Below are 15,847 nucleotides of genomic sequence, written 5' to 3' on the forward strand. Positions count from 1 at the left end.
GGCGACAGGTAAGAGGGACTGAACTACAGGCCAGTGTCCTTGACTTGTATACCATGCAAGGTGATGGAGAAGATCGTGAGACAAAACCTAGTAACACATTTGGAGAGATGGGACTTCGTGACAAATCAACATCATGGATTCAGGGAGGGTAAATCTAGCCTGACTGGCTTAATAGAATTCTACGACCAGGTGACAAAGATTAAGCAAGAAAGAGAAGGCTGGGCGGACTGCATTTTCTTGGATTGTTGGAAAGCCTTTGACACAGTACCGCATAAGAGGCTGGTACATAAGCTGGAGAGACAGGCACGTGTAGCTGGTAAGGTGCTCCAGTAGATAAGGGAGTACCTAAGCAATAGGAAGCAGAGAGTTACGGTGAGGGGTGAGACCTCGGATTGGCGTGAAGTCACCAGTGGAGTCCCACAGGGCTCTGTACTCGGTCCTCTCTTGTTTCTGATATATGTAAATGATCTCCCGGAGGGTATAGATTCATTTCTCTCAATATTTGCTGACGATGCCAAAATTATGAGAAGGATTAAGACAGAGGAGGACTGCTTGAGGCTTCAAGAAGACCTAGACAAGCTGAAGGAATGGTCGAACAAATGGTTGCTTGAGTTTAACCCAAGCAAATGTAATGTAATGAAGATAGGCGTAGGGAGCAGGAGGCCAGATACTAGGTATCATCTGGGAGATGAAATTCTTTGAGTCAGTGAGAGAGAAAGACATGGGGGTTGACATCACGCCAGACCTGTCCCCTGCAGCCCATATCAAGAGGATAACATCAGCGGCATATGCCAGGCTGGCCAACATAAGAACGACATTTAGAAACTTATGGAAGGAATCATTCAGAACTTTGTATACCACATATGTCAGGCTAATCCTGGAGTATGCATCCCCAGCATGGAGTCCATATGTAGTCAAGGATAAGACTAAACTGGAAAAGGTTCAAAGGTTTGCCACCAGACTAGTAACCGAGCCGAGAGGTATGAACTACGAGGAGAGGCTACGGGAATTAAACCTCACTTCGCTGGAAGACAGAAGAGTTAGGGGGGACATGATCACCACATTCAAGATTCTCAAGGGAATCGATAGGGTAGATAAAGACAGGCTATATAACACAAGGGGCACACTCACTCGGGGACACAGGTGGAAACTGAGTGCCCAAATGAGCCACAGAGATATTAGAAAGAACTTTTTATTAGTGTCAGAGTGGTTGACAAATGGAATGCATTAGGAAGTGATGTGGTGGAGGCTGACTCCATATACAGTTTAAAGTGTAGATATGATAGAGCCCAATAGGCTCAGGAACCTGTACACCTGTTGATTGACGGTTGAGAGGCGGGACCAAAGAGACAGAGCTCAACCCCCGCAAGCACAATTAGTTGAGTATTAGGTGAGTACATACATCCCAGAAAGGAGGCCGCAGCAGCTGTTTAACTTCCAGGTTAAACAATTTATTGCTAGGTGAATAGAGGCATCAGATGAGAGAAACTTGGCTTATTAAATGATGTATGTGTGCACGCGTGTATGTCATAAATGTAGCATGTTGTTAAATCATTAAATATCTTCCACCAATCTTCTCCTAATAATAGGCCTATATTAACATAATCCCCAGCAGTTATTCGAAGCATCTTGACTGATGGTGCAATAATCACTACATTTGCAGGAAATTATGTCTTCAACCTGATTAAATGAAAACAGCAGACGCATTTAATCGCTAAAGGCTGAATATATTAGCGAGTGAGATGGTCAGTTGTAAGAGCATCAGTAGACACCAGTCATTAGTGTGTGGCGATATGCTATGTGAGACCCTAAACTGCATCTTAAATAGGGTTGAATGTGGAGGTGCGACAGACGCTCACAAGTGGCTTTTAGTTAACAATCTGTCCACCCAAAATTATTCGTATTAAATGGCCAAACGTACAAAAATCGAATGTTGGAATACATGTGAATAAAAATTCACATGTATTATTAGATTAGGTAAAGTGACATACTGGAAAAGTAATGAGGACCAAACGTAACTTTTTGTTGTTGCCGTCGGAAGCGGCTAGTTTATTGTGCACCCCATACTCGTCCTGTGAGCGGTAGCGCAAAAGCATTACAGAGGGCACCAAAGGTCTTTATCAGACCTCATCTTAGACTATTACATAAACAATTTCATCTATCCTTCACACCTTATAGTTACAATGTCAGCTAGTTACAGAGAATGTTCTATTTTAAGAGCTATATATTTACAATAAGTCATTATACATTAATGGTAGGTCTTATCGCTAATACATAATTGTTCGACCAATGGAGATAGGGGAGTCATAGGGGAGCTACTGTTTATTATTAGTGTTCACAATACTGCGTTTCTTAATCTCATATGTCATTTATCTACTGGGAGCAAAATATGGATAGAGCGCAAGGATTTCAGGTATTTTACCCTTGGTAATAAGATAGGTTGCCATATCATACAGCGTGAGCTTAGATTTATATCTAAGTGGCTTAATTTTATGACAATCCAAGATATAGTGTTCGAGTGTGTGTCCCTGTCTTTGTCCACAAACTTTACACTTTACTTCATCTAGATCCCTATACAAGCCGAACTGCCAGAGATACTTGTAGCCAAGTCTTATTCGAGCTGTGACAACATCTGTTAGTCTACTGACTTTGTTACTTGCCCCATACACATGTTTTACTTCACACATTTCATTGTGATAAATAGTGGACCTGCTGATTCCAGTTTGCACTGTTCTTCTTTCTTCAAATCCATCCAGGAGTTCTCGTCTAATGACACTTTTAAGGGACCTATTTGATAACTCAAGATTCCGTTCAATACTGTCTTTATTTACTGCAGACTTAGCAAGGGCGTCAACTTTGTCATGTTCCTGCATGCCAATGTGAGAAGGAATCCACAACATTTTTATATTTACCCTCTTGCTAAGTATTCTTATATATCTATGTCTGCCTTCTGAGACAAGCACCTTATTACATGATTGCAAACTGTTTATTGCTAGTAGTGAGGGAAGGGAGTCGGAAATAATTAAGCTGTCTACTTCAGTGATTGTCAATAATTTTGAGTGCTCCAGTATTGCTACCAACTCAGCTTGCATTGTGGATGCCTAGTTACTAATTCTTATATTCCTTTGAATTGTGCTGCCATCGGGCTGATGAGCAATAACAGCACTTCCTGCCCTCCCTGTAGCTGTATTGAGTGATCCGTCAGTGTATATGGTCTGTGTTATGTTGTTTTCAGCTTGTATATTGTGAATGTGTTCTATTGTGCTTAATTTAGCAGCAAGCTGAGCATGAGGGTTGTTTGTGATTAGTTTCTTGGTGGGGTATGCAGGGGTCAGGATGTCAAAAGGTACTATCTGCCAGGGTGGAAGGAAGTGCTGTACTCTTTCATCTGTATATACATCGTGCAGTCCCATCATTTTAATGAGTGGCTGTTCTTTGAATCCATTTAGACTCGCTGGTTCCATTTCGTATGTGTTTTAGCAGTTCAACTGACACAATGTTGTTTTTGTTATCACGCAGAATCTTTAGTCCCATCATAAGACTGATTTCAAATATTCTATCTCGAATGCTAAGTATTTAATTCTTTCCGCGTATTGAGAACTTTGGTAGTTATAGGACAGCCAAGTATAATTCCGAGTGCTTTATTTTGCATTTTTTCCAGTCTATCAATATTTTTGCTATTTTGCCGGACTAAAGTTGGTGCATGATAGTCTATCAGAGACCTTGTATATGCTAAATACATAATTTTTGCTATTCTAATATTAACACCGTATTTAGGGCTGTACCCCACTACAGTTCTGAGAGCCTTGAATCTGTCTCTACATTGTTGATGTAACTTATTGACTGCAGTTGAGGTACAAGGGACAGAGACACCAAGGTATTTGGAAGAAGAGACATAGTCTAGTGGTATGTTATCTATCTTTAATTTTCGTGGTCCACTTTTGCGGTTGCCAATTTGTCTGTTAAATACCTTAGTTTTAGCAGCATTGATTACAATGACCGAGGGTAACTTGTCCAAACAATCCTAGGCCTGCTATACATTCCTAGGCCGAGTATAGTATATGTGTGCTATACTAGGCCTAAGAATGTTTAAATTTAGGTTATATATTTTATGGTGCCCTCTACAAAATTATTTGTACAAAACCTGAACATTGCTGGTTGTTACAGTTAATATGTGTAGGTGGGTGGGGGTGGTGTCTAGTGTAGGTGGGTGGGGGTGGTGTCTAGTGTAGGTGGGTGGGGGTGGTGTCTAGTGTAGGTGGGTGGGGGTGGTGTCTAGTGTAGGTGGGTGGGGGGTGGTGTCTAGTGTAGGTGAGTGGGGGTGGTGTCTAGTGGGGGTGGTGTCTAGTGTAGGTGGGTGGGGGTGGTGTCTAGTGTAGGTGGGTGGGGGTGGTGTCTAGTGTAGGTGGGTGGGGGGTGGTGTCTAGTGTAGGTGGGTGGGGGTGGTGTCTAGTGTAGGTGGGTGGGGGTGGTGTCGAGTGTAGGTGGGTGGGGGGTGGTGTCTGGTGTAGGTGGGTGGGGGTGGTGTCTAGTGTAGGTGGGTGGGGGGTGGTGTCTAGTGTAGGTGGGTGGGGGGTGGTGTCTAGTGTAGGTGGGTGGGGGTGGTGTCAAGTGTAGGTGGGTGGGGTGGTGTCTAGTGTAGGTGGGTGGGGGTGGTGTCTAGTGTAGGTGGGTGGGGGTGGTGTCTAGTGTAGGTGGGTGGGGGGTGGTGTCTGGTGTAGGTGGGTGGGGGTGGTGTCTAGTGTAGGTGGGTGGGGGGTGGTGTCTAGTGTAGGTGGGTGGGGGGTGGTGTCTAGTGTAGGTGGGTGGGGGTGGTGTCAAGTGTAGGTGGGTGGGGGTGGTGTCTAGTGTAGGTGGGTGGGGGTGGTGTCTAGTGTAGGTGGGTGGGGGTGGTGTCTAGTGTAGGTGGGTGGGGGTGGTGTCTAGTGTAGGTGGGTGGGGGGTGGTGTCTGGTGTAGGTGGGTGGGGGTGGTGTCTAGTGTAGGTGGGAGGGGGTGGTGTCTAGTGTAGGTAGGTGGGGGGTGGTGTCTAGTGTAGGTGGGTGGGGGTGGTGTCAAGTGTAGGTGGGTGGGGTGGTGTCTAGTGTAGGTGGGTGGGGGTGTTGTCTAGTGTAGGTGGGTGGGGGTGGTGTCTAGTGTAGGTGGGTGGGGGGTGGTGTCTAGTGTAGGTGGATGGAGGTGGTGTCTAGTGTAGGTGGGTGCAGGTGGTGTCTAGTGTAGGTGGGTGGGGGTGGTGTCTAGTGTAGGTGGGTGGGGGTGGTGTCTAGTGTAGGTGGGTGGGGGTGGTGTCTGGTGTAGGTGGGTGGGGGTGGTGTCTGGTGTAGGTGGGTGGGGGTGGTGTCTGGTGTAGGTGGGTGGGGGTGGTGTCTGGTGTAGGTGGGTGGGGGTGGTGTCTAGTGTAGGTGGGTGGGGGTGGTGTCTAGTGTAGGTGGGTGGGGGTGGTGTCTAGTGTAGGTGGGTGGGGGTGGTGTCTTAGTGTAGGTGGGTGGGGGTGGTGTCTAGTGTAGGTGGGTGGGGGGTGGTGTCTAGTGTAGGTGGGTGGGGGGTGGTGTCTAGTGTAGGTGGGTGGGGGTGGTGTCTGGTGTAGGTGGGTGGGGGTGGTTTCTAGTGTAGGTGGGTGGGGGTGGTGTCTAGTGTAGGTGGGTGGGGGTGGTGTCTGGTGTAGGTAAATGGGAGTGGTGTCTAGGGTAGGTGGGTGGGGGTGGTGTCTAGTGTAGGTGGGTGGGGGTGGTGTCTAGTGTAGGTGGGTGGGGGTGGTGTCTAGTGTAAGTGGGTGGGGGGTGGTGTCTAGTGTAGGTGGGTGGGGGTGGTGTCTAGTGTAGGTGGGTGGGGGGTGGTGTCTAGTGTAGGTGGGTGGGGGTGGTGTCTAGTGTAGGTGGGTGGGGGTGGTGTCGAGTGTAGGTGGGTGGGGGGTGGTGTCTGGTGTAGGTGGGTGGGGGTGGTTGTCTAGTGTAGGTGGGTGGGGGGTGGTGTCTAGTGTAGGTGGGTGGGGGGTGGTGTCTAGTGTAGGTGGGTGGGGTGGTGTCAAGTGTAGGTGGGTGGGGGTGGTGTCTAGTGTAGGTGGGTGGGGGTGGTGTCTAGTGTAGGTGGGTGGGGGTGGTGTCCTAGTGTAGGTGGGTGGGGGGTGGTGTCTGGTGTAGGTGGGTGGGGGTGGTGTCTAGTGTAGGTGGGTGGGGGTGGTGTCTAGTGTAGGTGGGTGGGGGGTGGTGTCTAGTGTAGGTGGGTGGGGGTGTGTCAAGTGTAGGTGGGTGGGGGTGGTGTCTAGTGTAGGGTGGGTGGGGGTGGTGTCTAGTGTAGGTGGGTGGGGGTGGTGTCTAGTGTAGGTGGGTGGGGGTGGTGTCTAGTGTAGGTGGGTGGGGGGTGGTGTCTGGTGTAGGTGGGTGGGGGTGGTGTCTAGTGTAGGTGGGAGGGGGTGGTGTCTAGTGTAGGTAGGTGGGGGGTGGTGTCTAGTGTAGGTGGGTGGGGGTGGTGTCAAGTGTAGGTGGGTGGGGGTGGTGTCTAGTGTAGGTGGGTGGGGGTGTTGTCTAGTGTAGGTGGGTGGGGGTGGTGTCTAGTGTAGGTGGGTGGGGGGTGGTGTCTAGTGTAGGTGGATGGAGGTGGTGTCTAGTGTAGGTGGGTGCAGGTGGTGTCTAGTGTAGGTGGGTGGGGGTGGTGTCTAGTGTAGGTGGGTGGGGGTGGTGTCTAGTGTAGGTGGGTGGGGGTGGTGTCTGGTGTAGGTGGGTGGGGGTGGTGTCTGGTGTAGGTGGGTGGGGGTGGTGTCTGGTGTAGGTGGGTGGGGGTGGTGTCTGGTGTAGGTGGGTGGGGGTGGTGTCTAGTGTAGGTGGGTGGGGGTGGTGTCTAGTGTAGGTGGGTGGGGGTGTGGTGTCTAGTGTAGGTGGGTGGGGGTGGTGTCTTAGTGTAGGTGGGTGGGGTGGTGTCTAGTGTAGGTGGTGGGGGGTGGTGTCTAGTGTAGGTGGGTGGGGGGTGGTGTCATGGTAGGTGGGTGGGGGTGTGTGTCTGGTGTAGGTGTGGTGGGGGTGGTTTCTAGTGTAGGTGGGTGGGGGTGGTGTCTAGTGTAGGGGGTGGGGGGTGGTGTCCTGGTGTAGGTAAATGGGAGTGGTGTCTAGTGTAGGAATGGTGGGGTGGTGTCTAGTGTAGGTGGGTGGGTGGTGTCCTAGTGTAGGTGGGTGGGGGTGGTGTCTAGTGTAAGTGGGTGGGGGGTGGTGTCTAGTGTAGGTGGGTGGGGGGTGTGTCTAGTGTAGGTGGGTGGGGGTGGTGTCTAGTGTAGGTGGGTGGGGGTGGTGTCTAGTGTAGGTGGGTGGGTGGTGGTGTCTAGTGTAGGTGGGTGGGGGTGTTTCTAGTGTAGGTGGGTGGGGGTGGTGTCTAGTGTAGGTGGGTGGGGGGTGGTGTCTAGTGTAGGTGGGTGGGGGTGGTGTCTAGTGTAGGTGGGGTGGGGGGGTGGTGTCTAGTGTAGGTGGGTGGGGGTGGTGTCTAGTGTAGGTGGGTGGGGGTGGTGTCTAGTGTAGGTGGGTGGGGGTGGTGTATAGTGTAGGTGGGTGGGGGTGGTGTCTAGTGTAGGTGGGTGTGGTGGTGTCTGGTGTAGGTGGGTGGTGGTGGTGGTGTCTAGTGTAGGTGGGTGGGGGTGGTGTCTGGTGTAGGGGGGTGGGGGTAGTGTCTAGTGTAGGTGGGTGTGGGTGGTGTCTAGTGTAGGTGGGTGGGGGTGGTGTCTAGTGTAGGTGGGTGGGGGTGGTGTCTAGTGTAGGTGGGTGGGGGTGGTGTCTGGTGTGGGTGGGGGTGGTGTCTAGTGTAGGTGGGTGGGGGTGGTGTCTAGTGTAGGTGGGTGGGGGTGGTTGTCTGGTGTAGGTGGGTGGGGGTGGTGTCTAGTGTAGGTGGGTGGGGGTGGTGTCTAGTGTAGGTGGGGTGGGGGTGGTGTCTGGTGTAGGTGGGTGGTGTCTGGTGTAGGTGGGTGGGGGTGGTGTCTGGTGTAGGGGGGTGGTGGTGGTGTCTAGTGTAGGTGGGTGGGGGTGGTGTCTAGTGTAGGTGGGTGGGGGTGTGGGTCTAGTGTAGGTGGGTGGAGGTGGTATCTAGTGTAGGTGGGTGGGGTGGTGTCTAGTGTAGGTGGGTGGGGGTGGTGTCTAGTGTAGGTGGGTGGGGGGTGGTGTCTAGTGTAGGTGGGTGGGGGTGGTGTCTAGTGTAGGTGGGTGGGGGTGGTGTCTAGTGTAGGTGGGTGGGGGTGGTGTCTAGTGTAGGTGGGTGGGGGTGGTGTCTGGTGTAGGTGGGTGGGGGTGGTGTCTGGTGTAGGTGGGTGGGGTTGGTGTCTGTGTAGGTGGGTGGGGGTGGTGTCTAGTGTAGGTGGGTGGGGGTGGTATCTAGTGTAGGTGGGTGGGGGTGGTGTCTAGTGTAGGTGGGTGGGGGTGGTGTCTAGTGTAGGTGGGTGGGAGTGGTGTCTTAGTGTAGGTGGGTGGGGGTGGTGTCTAGTGTAGGTGGGTGGGGGGTGGTGTCTAGTGTAGGTGGGTGGGGGGTGGTGTCTAGTGTAGGTGGGTGGGGGTGGTGTCTAGTGTAGGTGGGTGGGGGTGGTGTCTAGTGTAGGTGGGTGGGGGTGGTGTCTGGCGTAGGTGGGTGGGGGTGGTGTCTAGTGTAGGTGGGTGGGGGTGGTGTCTAGTGTAGGTGGGTGGGGGTGGTGTCTAGTGTAGGTGGGTGGGGGTGGTGTCTAGTGTAGGTGGGTGGGGGTGGTGTCTTAGTGTAGGTGGGTGGGGGTGGTGTCTAGTGTAGGTGGGTGGGGGGTGGTGTCTAGTGTAGGTGGGTGGGGGTGGTGTCTAGTGTAGGTGGGTGGGGGTGGTGTCTAGTGTAGGTAGGTGGGGGGTGGTGTCTAGTGTAGGTGGGTGGGGGTGGTGTCAAGTGTAGGTGGGTGGGGGGTGGTGTCTAGTGTAGGTGGGTGGGGGTGTTGTCTAGTGTAGGTGGGTGGGGGTGGTGTCTAGTGTAGGTGGGTGGGGGTGGTGTCTAGTGTAGGTGGATGGAGGTGGTGTCTAGTGTAGGTGGGTGCAGGGTGGTGTCTAGTGTAGGTGGGTGGGGGTGGTGTCTAGTGTAGGTGGGTGGGGGTGGTGTCTAGTGTAGGTGGGTGGGGGTGGTGTCTGGTGTAGGTGGGTGGGGGTGGTGTCTGGTGTAGGTGGGTGGGGGTGGTGTCTGGTGTAGATGGGTGGGGGTGGTGTCTGGTGTAGGTGGGTGGGGGTGGTGTCTAGTGTAGGTGGGTGGGGGTGGTTGTCTAGTGTAGGTGGGTGGGGGTGGTGTCTAGTGTAGGTGGGTGGGGGTGGTGTCTAGTGTAGGTGGGTGGGGGTGGTGTCTTAGTGTAGGTGGGTGGGGGTGGTGTCTAGTGTAGGTGGGTGGGGGGTGGTGTCTAGTGCTAGGGGGTGGGGGTGGTGTCTAGTGTAGGTGGGTGGGGGTGGTGTCTGGTGTAGGTGGGTGGGGTGGTTCTAGTGTAGGTGGGTGGGGGTGGTGTCTAGTGTAGGTGGGTGGGGGGTGGTGTCTGGTGTAGGTAATGGGGAGTGGTTGTCTAGGGTAGGTGGGTGGGGGGGTTGTCTAGTGTAGGTGGGTGGGGGGTGGTGTCTAGTGTAGGTGGGTGGGGTGGTGTCTAGTGTAAGTGGGTGGGGGGTGGTGTCTAGTGTAGGTGGGTGGGGGTGGTGTCTAGTGTAGGTGGGTGGGGGTGGTGTCTAGTGTAGGTGGGTGGGGGTGGTGTCTAGTGTAGGTGGGTGGTGGTGGTGTCTAGTGTAGGTGGGTGGGGGTGGTTCTAGTGTAGGTGGGTGGGGGTGGTGTCTAGTGTAGGTGGGTGGGGGTGGTGTCTTAGTGTAGGTGGGTGGGGGGTGGTGTCTAGTGTAGGTGGGTGGGGGTGGTGTCTAGTGTAGGTGGGTGGGGGGTGGTGTCTAGTGTAGGTGGGTGGGGGTGGTGTCTAGTGTAGGTGGGTGGGGTGGTGTCAGTGTAGGGGGGTGGGGGTGGTGTCTAGTGTAGGTGGGTGTGGTGGTGTCTGGTGTAGGTGGGTGGTGGTGGTGGTGTCTAGTGTAGGTGGGTGGGGGTGGTGTTCTGGTGTAGGGGGGTGGGGGTAGTGTCTAGTGTAGGTGGGTGGGGTGGTGTCTAGTGTGGGGGGGGTGGTGTTCTAGTGTAGGTGGGTGGGGGTGGTGTCTAGTGTAGGTGGGTGGGGGTGGTGTCTGGTGTGGGTGGGGGTGGTGTCTAGTGTAGGTGGGTGGGGGTGGTGTCTAGTGTAGGTGGGTGGGGGTGGTGTCTGGTGTAGGTGGGTGGGGGTGGTGTCTGGTGTAGGTGGGTGGTGTCTGGTGTAGGGGGTGGGGGTGGTGTCTGGTGTAGGTGGGTGGGTGGTGTCTAGGTGTAGGTGGGTGGGGGTGGTGTCTAGTGTAGGTGGGTGGGGTAGGTGTCTAGTGTAGGTGGGTGGGGTGGTAGTCTAGTGTAGGTGGGTGGGGGTGGTGTCTAGTGTAGGTGGGTGGGGGTGTTCTAGTGTAGGTGGGTGGGGGTGGTGTCTGGTGTAGGTGGGTGGGGGTGGTGTCTAGTGTAGGTGGGTGGGGGTGGTGTCTAGTGTAGGTGGGTGGGGGTGGTGTCTAGTGTAGGTGGGTGGGGGTGGTGTCTAGTGTAGGTGGGTGGGGGTGGTGTCTAGTGTGTAGGTGGGTGGGGGTGGTGTCTGGTGTAGGTGGGTGGGGGTGGTGTCTAGTGTAGGTGGGTGGGGTGGTGTCTAGTGTAGGTGGGTGGGGGTGGTGTCTAGTGTAGGTGGGTGGGGGTGGTGTCTAGTGTAGGTGGGTGGGCGTGGTGTCTTAGTGTAGGTGGGTGGGGGTGGTGTCTAGTGTAGGTGGTGTGGGAGTGGTGGTGTCTTAGTGTAGGTTGGGTGGGGGGTGGTGTCTAGTGCTAGGTGGTGTGGGGTGGTGTCTAGTGTAGGTGGGTGGGGGTGGGTCTAGTGTAGGTGGGTGGGGGGTGGTGGTCTAGTGTAGTGGGTGGGGGGTGGTGGTCTAGTGTAGGTGGGTGGGGTGGGTCTGGGCGTAGGTGGTGGGTGTAGGTGTCAAGGTAGGTGGGGGGGGTGGTGTCTTAGTGTAAGGTGGGATGGGGGGTGGGTGTCTAGTGTAGGTGGAGTGGGGGTGAGGTGTGTCTAGTGTAGGTGGGTGGGGTGGTGTCTCTGAGTGTAGGTGGGTGGGGTGGGTCTAGGTTAGGTGGGTGGGGTGTGGTGTCTAGTGTAGGTGGGTGGGGGTGGTGTCTAGTGTAGTGGGTGGGGGTGGTGTCTAGTGTAGGTGGGTGGGGGGTGGTGTCTAGGTGTAGGTGGTGGGGGTGGTGTCTAGGTGTAGGTGGGTGGGGGTGGTGTCTAGTGTAGGTGGGTGGGGGTGGTGTCTAGTGTAGGTGGGTGGGGGTGGTGTCTAGTGTAGGGGGTGGGGTGGTGTCTTAGTGTAGGTGGGTGGGGGTGGTGTCTAGTGTAGGTGGGGGGGGGTGGTGTCTAGTGTAGGTGGGTGGGGGTGGTGTCTAGTGTAGGTGGGTGGGGGTGGTGTCTAGTGTAGGTGGGTGGGGGTGGTGTCTAGTGTAGGGGGGTGGGGTGGTGTCTAGTGTAGGTGGGTGGGGGTGGTGTCTAGTGTAGGTGGGTGGGGGTGGTGTCTGGTGTAGGTGGGTGGGGGTGGTGTCTGGTGTAGGGGGGTGGTGGTGGTGTCTAGTGTAGGTGGGTGGGGGTGGTGTCTAGTGTAGGTGGGTGGGGTGGTGTCTAGTGTAGGTGGGTGGGGGGGTGGTGTCTAGTGTAGGTGGGTGGAGGTGGTGTCTAGTGTAGGTAGGTGGAGGTGGTGTCTAGTGTAGGTGGGTGGGGTGGTGTCTAGTGTAGGTGGGTGGGGGTGGTGTCTGGTGTAGGTGGGTGGGGGTGGTGTCTAGTGTAGGTGGGTGGGGGTGGTGTCTAGTGTAGGGGGGTGGGGGTGGTGTCTAGTGTAGGTGGGTGGGGGTGGTGTCTAGTGTAGGTGGGTGGGGGGTGGTGTCTAGTGTAGGTGGGTGGAGGTGGTGTCTAGTGTAGGTGGGTGGAGGTGGTGTCTAGTGTAGGTGGGTGGGGGTGGTGTCTAGTGTAGGTGGGTGGGGGGTGGTGTCTAGTGTAGGTGGGTGGGGGTGGTGTCTAGTGTAGGTGGGTGGGGGTGGTGTCTAGTGTAGGTGGGTGGGGGGTGGTGTCTAGTGTAGGTGGGTGGGGGTGGTGTCTAGTGTAGGTGGGTGGGGGTGGTGTCTAGTGTAGGTGGGTGGGGGTGGTGTCTAGTGTAGGTGGGTGGGGTGGTGTCTGGTGTAGGTGGGTGGGGGTGGTGTCTAGTGTAGGTGGGTGGGGGTGGTGTCTAGTGTAGGTGGGTGGGGGTGGTGTCTAGTGTAGGTGGGTGGGGGTGGTGTCTAGTGAAGGTGGGTGGGGGTGGTGTCTAGTGTAGGTGGGTGGGGGTGGTGTCTTAGTGTAGGTGGATGGGGGTGGTGTCTAGTGTAGGTGGGTGGGGGTGGTGTCTAGTGTAGGTGGGTGGGGGGTGGTGTCTAGTGTAGGTGGGTGGGGGGGGTGTCTAGTGTAGGTGGGTGGGGGGTGGTGTCTAGTGTAGGTGGGTGGGGGGTGGTGTCTAGTGTAGGTGGGTGGGGGTGGTGTCTAGTGTAGGTGGGTGGGGGTGGTGTCTTAGTGTAGGTGGGTGGGGGTGGTGTCTAGTGTAGGTGGGTGGGGGTGGTGTCTAGTGTAGGTGGGTGGGGGTGGTGTCTAGTGTAGGTGGGTGGGGGTGGTGTCTGGTGTAGGTGGGTGGGGGTGGTGTCTTAGTGTAGGTGGGTGGGGGTGGTGTCTAGTGTAGGTGGGTGGGGGGTGGTGTGTTAGTGTAGGGAGGTGGGGGGGGGTGGTGTCTAGTGAAGGGGGGTGGGGTCTAGTGTAGGGGGAGTGGGGGGGTGTCTAGTGTAGGTGGGTGGGGGGTGGTGTCTAGTGTAGGTGGGTGGGGGTGGTGTCTAGTGTAGGTGGGTGGGGGTGGTGTCTGGTGTAGGTGGGTGGGGGTGGTGTCTAGTGTAGGTGGGTGGGGGTGGTGTCTAGTGTAGGTGGGTGGGGGGTGGTGTCTAGTCAACCCGTTCTCGCAAATTTAATAAGTCAATATTGACTTATTTACTACGTGCATAGGTGACATACTTAACATAATAGATACCCTTAAAAAGATTCATAGAAAACACCGACCTTACCTAACCTTGTTAGTATCTTAAGATAAGCATCTTATTGCTTCGTAATTACAATTATTACTTAACCTATAATGTCTAGTGTAGGTGGGTGGGGGGTGGTGTGTTAGTGTAGGGAGGTGGGGGGGGTGGTGTCTAGTGAAGGGGGGTGGGGGTGGTGTCTGGTGTAGGTGGGTGGGGGTGGTGTCTAGTGTAGGTGGGTGGGGGTGGTGTCTAGTGTAGGTGGGAGGGGGGGGGGGGTCTACTCGACACCACTCCCACATATAACATATAATGACATATAATTGATTCTCTAAATTACTAGAGTGTCAATTGTACGTCAATACTTTCTGTTTGTAGATAACTACTTTAAATATTAAAGCACTTGGAGAAATCCGTAAATAAGTCCAAATGACCCACTAAGTTCAAGATCATATGTGATCAAATTATATGCCAGAGGAAAGTGAACGGAAATATCAATTAATATTTAACAAAGTAATATAATAATAAACAATAAATAAATTAATTATACCATATTCTACTGTACCTTAGCTGGCAATGACTAGAAATTGTAATAAATAAAAAAGGAGTAATTACTTTATTCCTCTACTGTGACTGGGAAGATGTATAACCAGTTCCACCAGGAAATACCCTGGGGGCTTCCCCCCCCCCTTCCCCCCCCCTCCCCACACACAATCCAAACCACACTAAAGATTTCTTGAAGGAATTACACTGACCTGCTATTAAGCTCTGCCTTCTAAGGTTCTCTGACCACGCCCCTGGGCACCTCTGGAGCAATCATAGAGCCTGGGCCTACTTGTGGGAGGCATGGGCCAGGAACAGTACAGACAGATTCCCATGAGAAGTAGTGTAATGGACCTCGTACATAATTTGTCAACGGTCAACTTGTGGTATACACTCTGAAGGGAGGGAGCGAGAGGCTGGGCCTGTAGGTACTTTGAGGTTACCTTGAGATGATTTCGGGGCTCAGCGACCCCAGAGACTCGGTCGTCAACCAGGCCTCCTCCACCAGGTAGGAGATAGGAGGGGTCGAGGGGCCAACATGGCCTCAAAGAGGGCTAGCCTCGGGTAGGAAGGTGGAGGCCAAGAGTAGACCAAGGTCGCCTGGATGGAGAAGCCTCGCTAATGACCAGGTCACCCACAATATCTGGATCTCTTCCTATTGTGACTTGACACGACTGGGAACAGGAGATAATAACAGCATTCCTTTACTGTTACAGTGTATAATGAAGGTGGATGGTGGTGTCTAGTACCCACTTAGTACTACATACTGGATGGGGGTAATGTCTAGAGTAGATGGATGAAGGTGAAGGTAATATGTATTTGAGGTGGATGGTTGTGAAGGTTTTTTCCAGTAATTAAGTAACACCAGCCAGTAAGGTGTTGACTCGCTATGGTCTGTTAACCTCACTGCGTGCTAGGGGTTTAGCGTGAAACCCGACAAGCGGACCGACAACTTTGCACCAAGCAATACCAGACCCAGAAAGAAAATATCAATTGCCCAAAAGCTGGGCACATGGAAGATCAGGACACCAGGTTTTACTGACGACCTGCTAGAAATCAACGACGCCCGAAAGAGACAGTCATCGATAGGGAGCTGAGCAGACTGCAGATGGATATCGTTGCTCTCCAAGAGACAAGGATCGGGATCTGTGAGAGAGGGCCTTCTCCTTGTGCAAGGAAAACTTCCAGACGAGACCAGAGTCAAGAATGTCAGAGTCAATTCGCTGTCAAGAATGACGGTGTGAGATTTGCCACCAGGAATGCACTTTTGGGACACATCATACCATCGACAGGGGAAACTATATGAATTCTCTCTCTCTCCAGCTGCACTCCCAAACAGGACCAGTTAGTGTAATTAGTTCATATGCACCAACTATGAATTCTTCAGCAGAGGCGAAAGAAGAATCCCTGAAAAGGAGCCACTGTTCATCCTCGGCGACTTTAATGCCAGAGTGGGTGCCGATCACAACTCTTGGCCCACTTATCTGGGTCAATTTGGCATATGGAAGATGAACGAGAACGGGCAACGTCAGCTTGAACTCTGCTGCCTTCATGGCCTCCATGTCACCAACACGTTCTTCGGCACAAAGCCTCAACACAGTCTTTTCTGGAGACACCCCAGATCCAAGCACTGGCACCAGCGTGACCTAATTCTTAACAGGCGCACAAGTCTACCCAGCATCAAAATTACGCGTAGCTACCAGAGTGCTGTCTGTGACACCGACCACTCCTTGGTATGTAGCAAGGAGGGCAAACCTCACATGGACACCAGCAAGACCCGCAATCTGGACAAGGGGGAAGATTTTAGACGTGGAAGCTCTCCCTGGCCCGGCCAGGACCAATGCCTACAGAAGATGGGAGCACTTCAGAGACACTGTGTTCAATGCTTCCATGTCGACCTTCAGCAAGAAGACCTGCAGGTCGACATACTGGTTCGAGGTTCACTTGGATGAAATGACACCAGTCATAGAAGAGAAGAGAAATGCCTTAGCAGTCTACAAAGCCTGCTAAAGTTCGCGCAACTTGCAGATCCTTCAGGCAATCTTTCAGCAGAGTGCCAGGGGGATGCGTCAACGACTATTTGCTCCAGCTCTGCTCCCAGATAGACTGTAGCACATACAGCCAATGTAAAAGGGGATGTATGACTGCATCAAGCGGGCCCTTGGCCCAATCCAGAA

This window comes from Procambarus clarkii, chromosome 22, assembly GCF_040958095.1.
Source record: "Procambarus clarkii isolate CNS0578487 chromosome 22, FALCON_Pclarkii_2.0, whole genome shotgun sequence".
In the NCBI taxonomy this organism is placed as follows: Eukaryota; Metazoa; Arthropoda; class Malacostraca; order Decapoda; family Cambaridae; genus Procambarus; species Procambarus clarkii.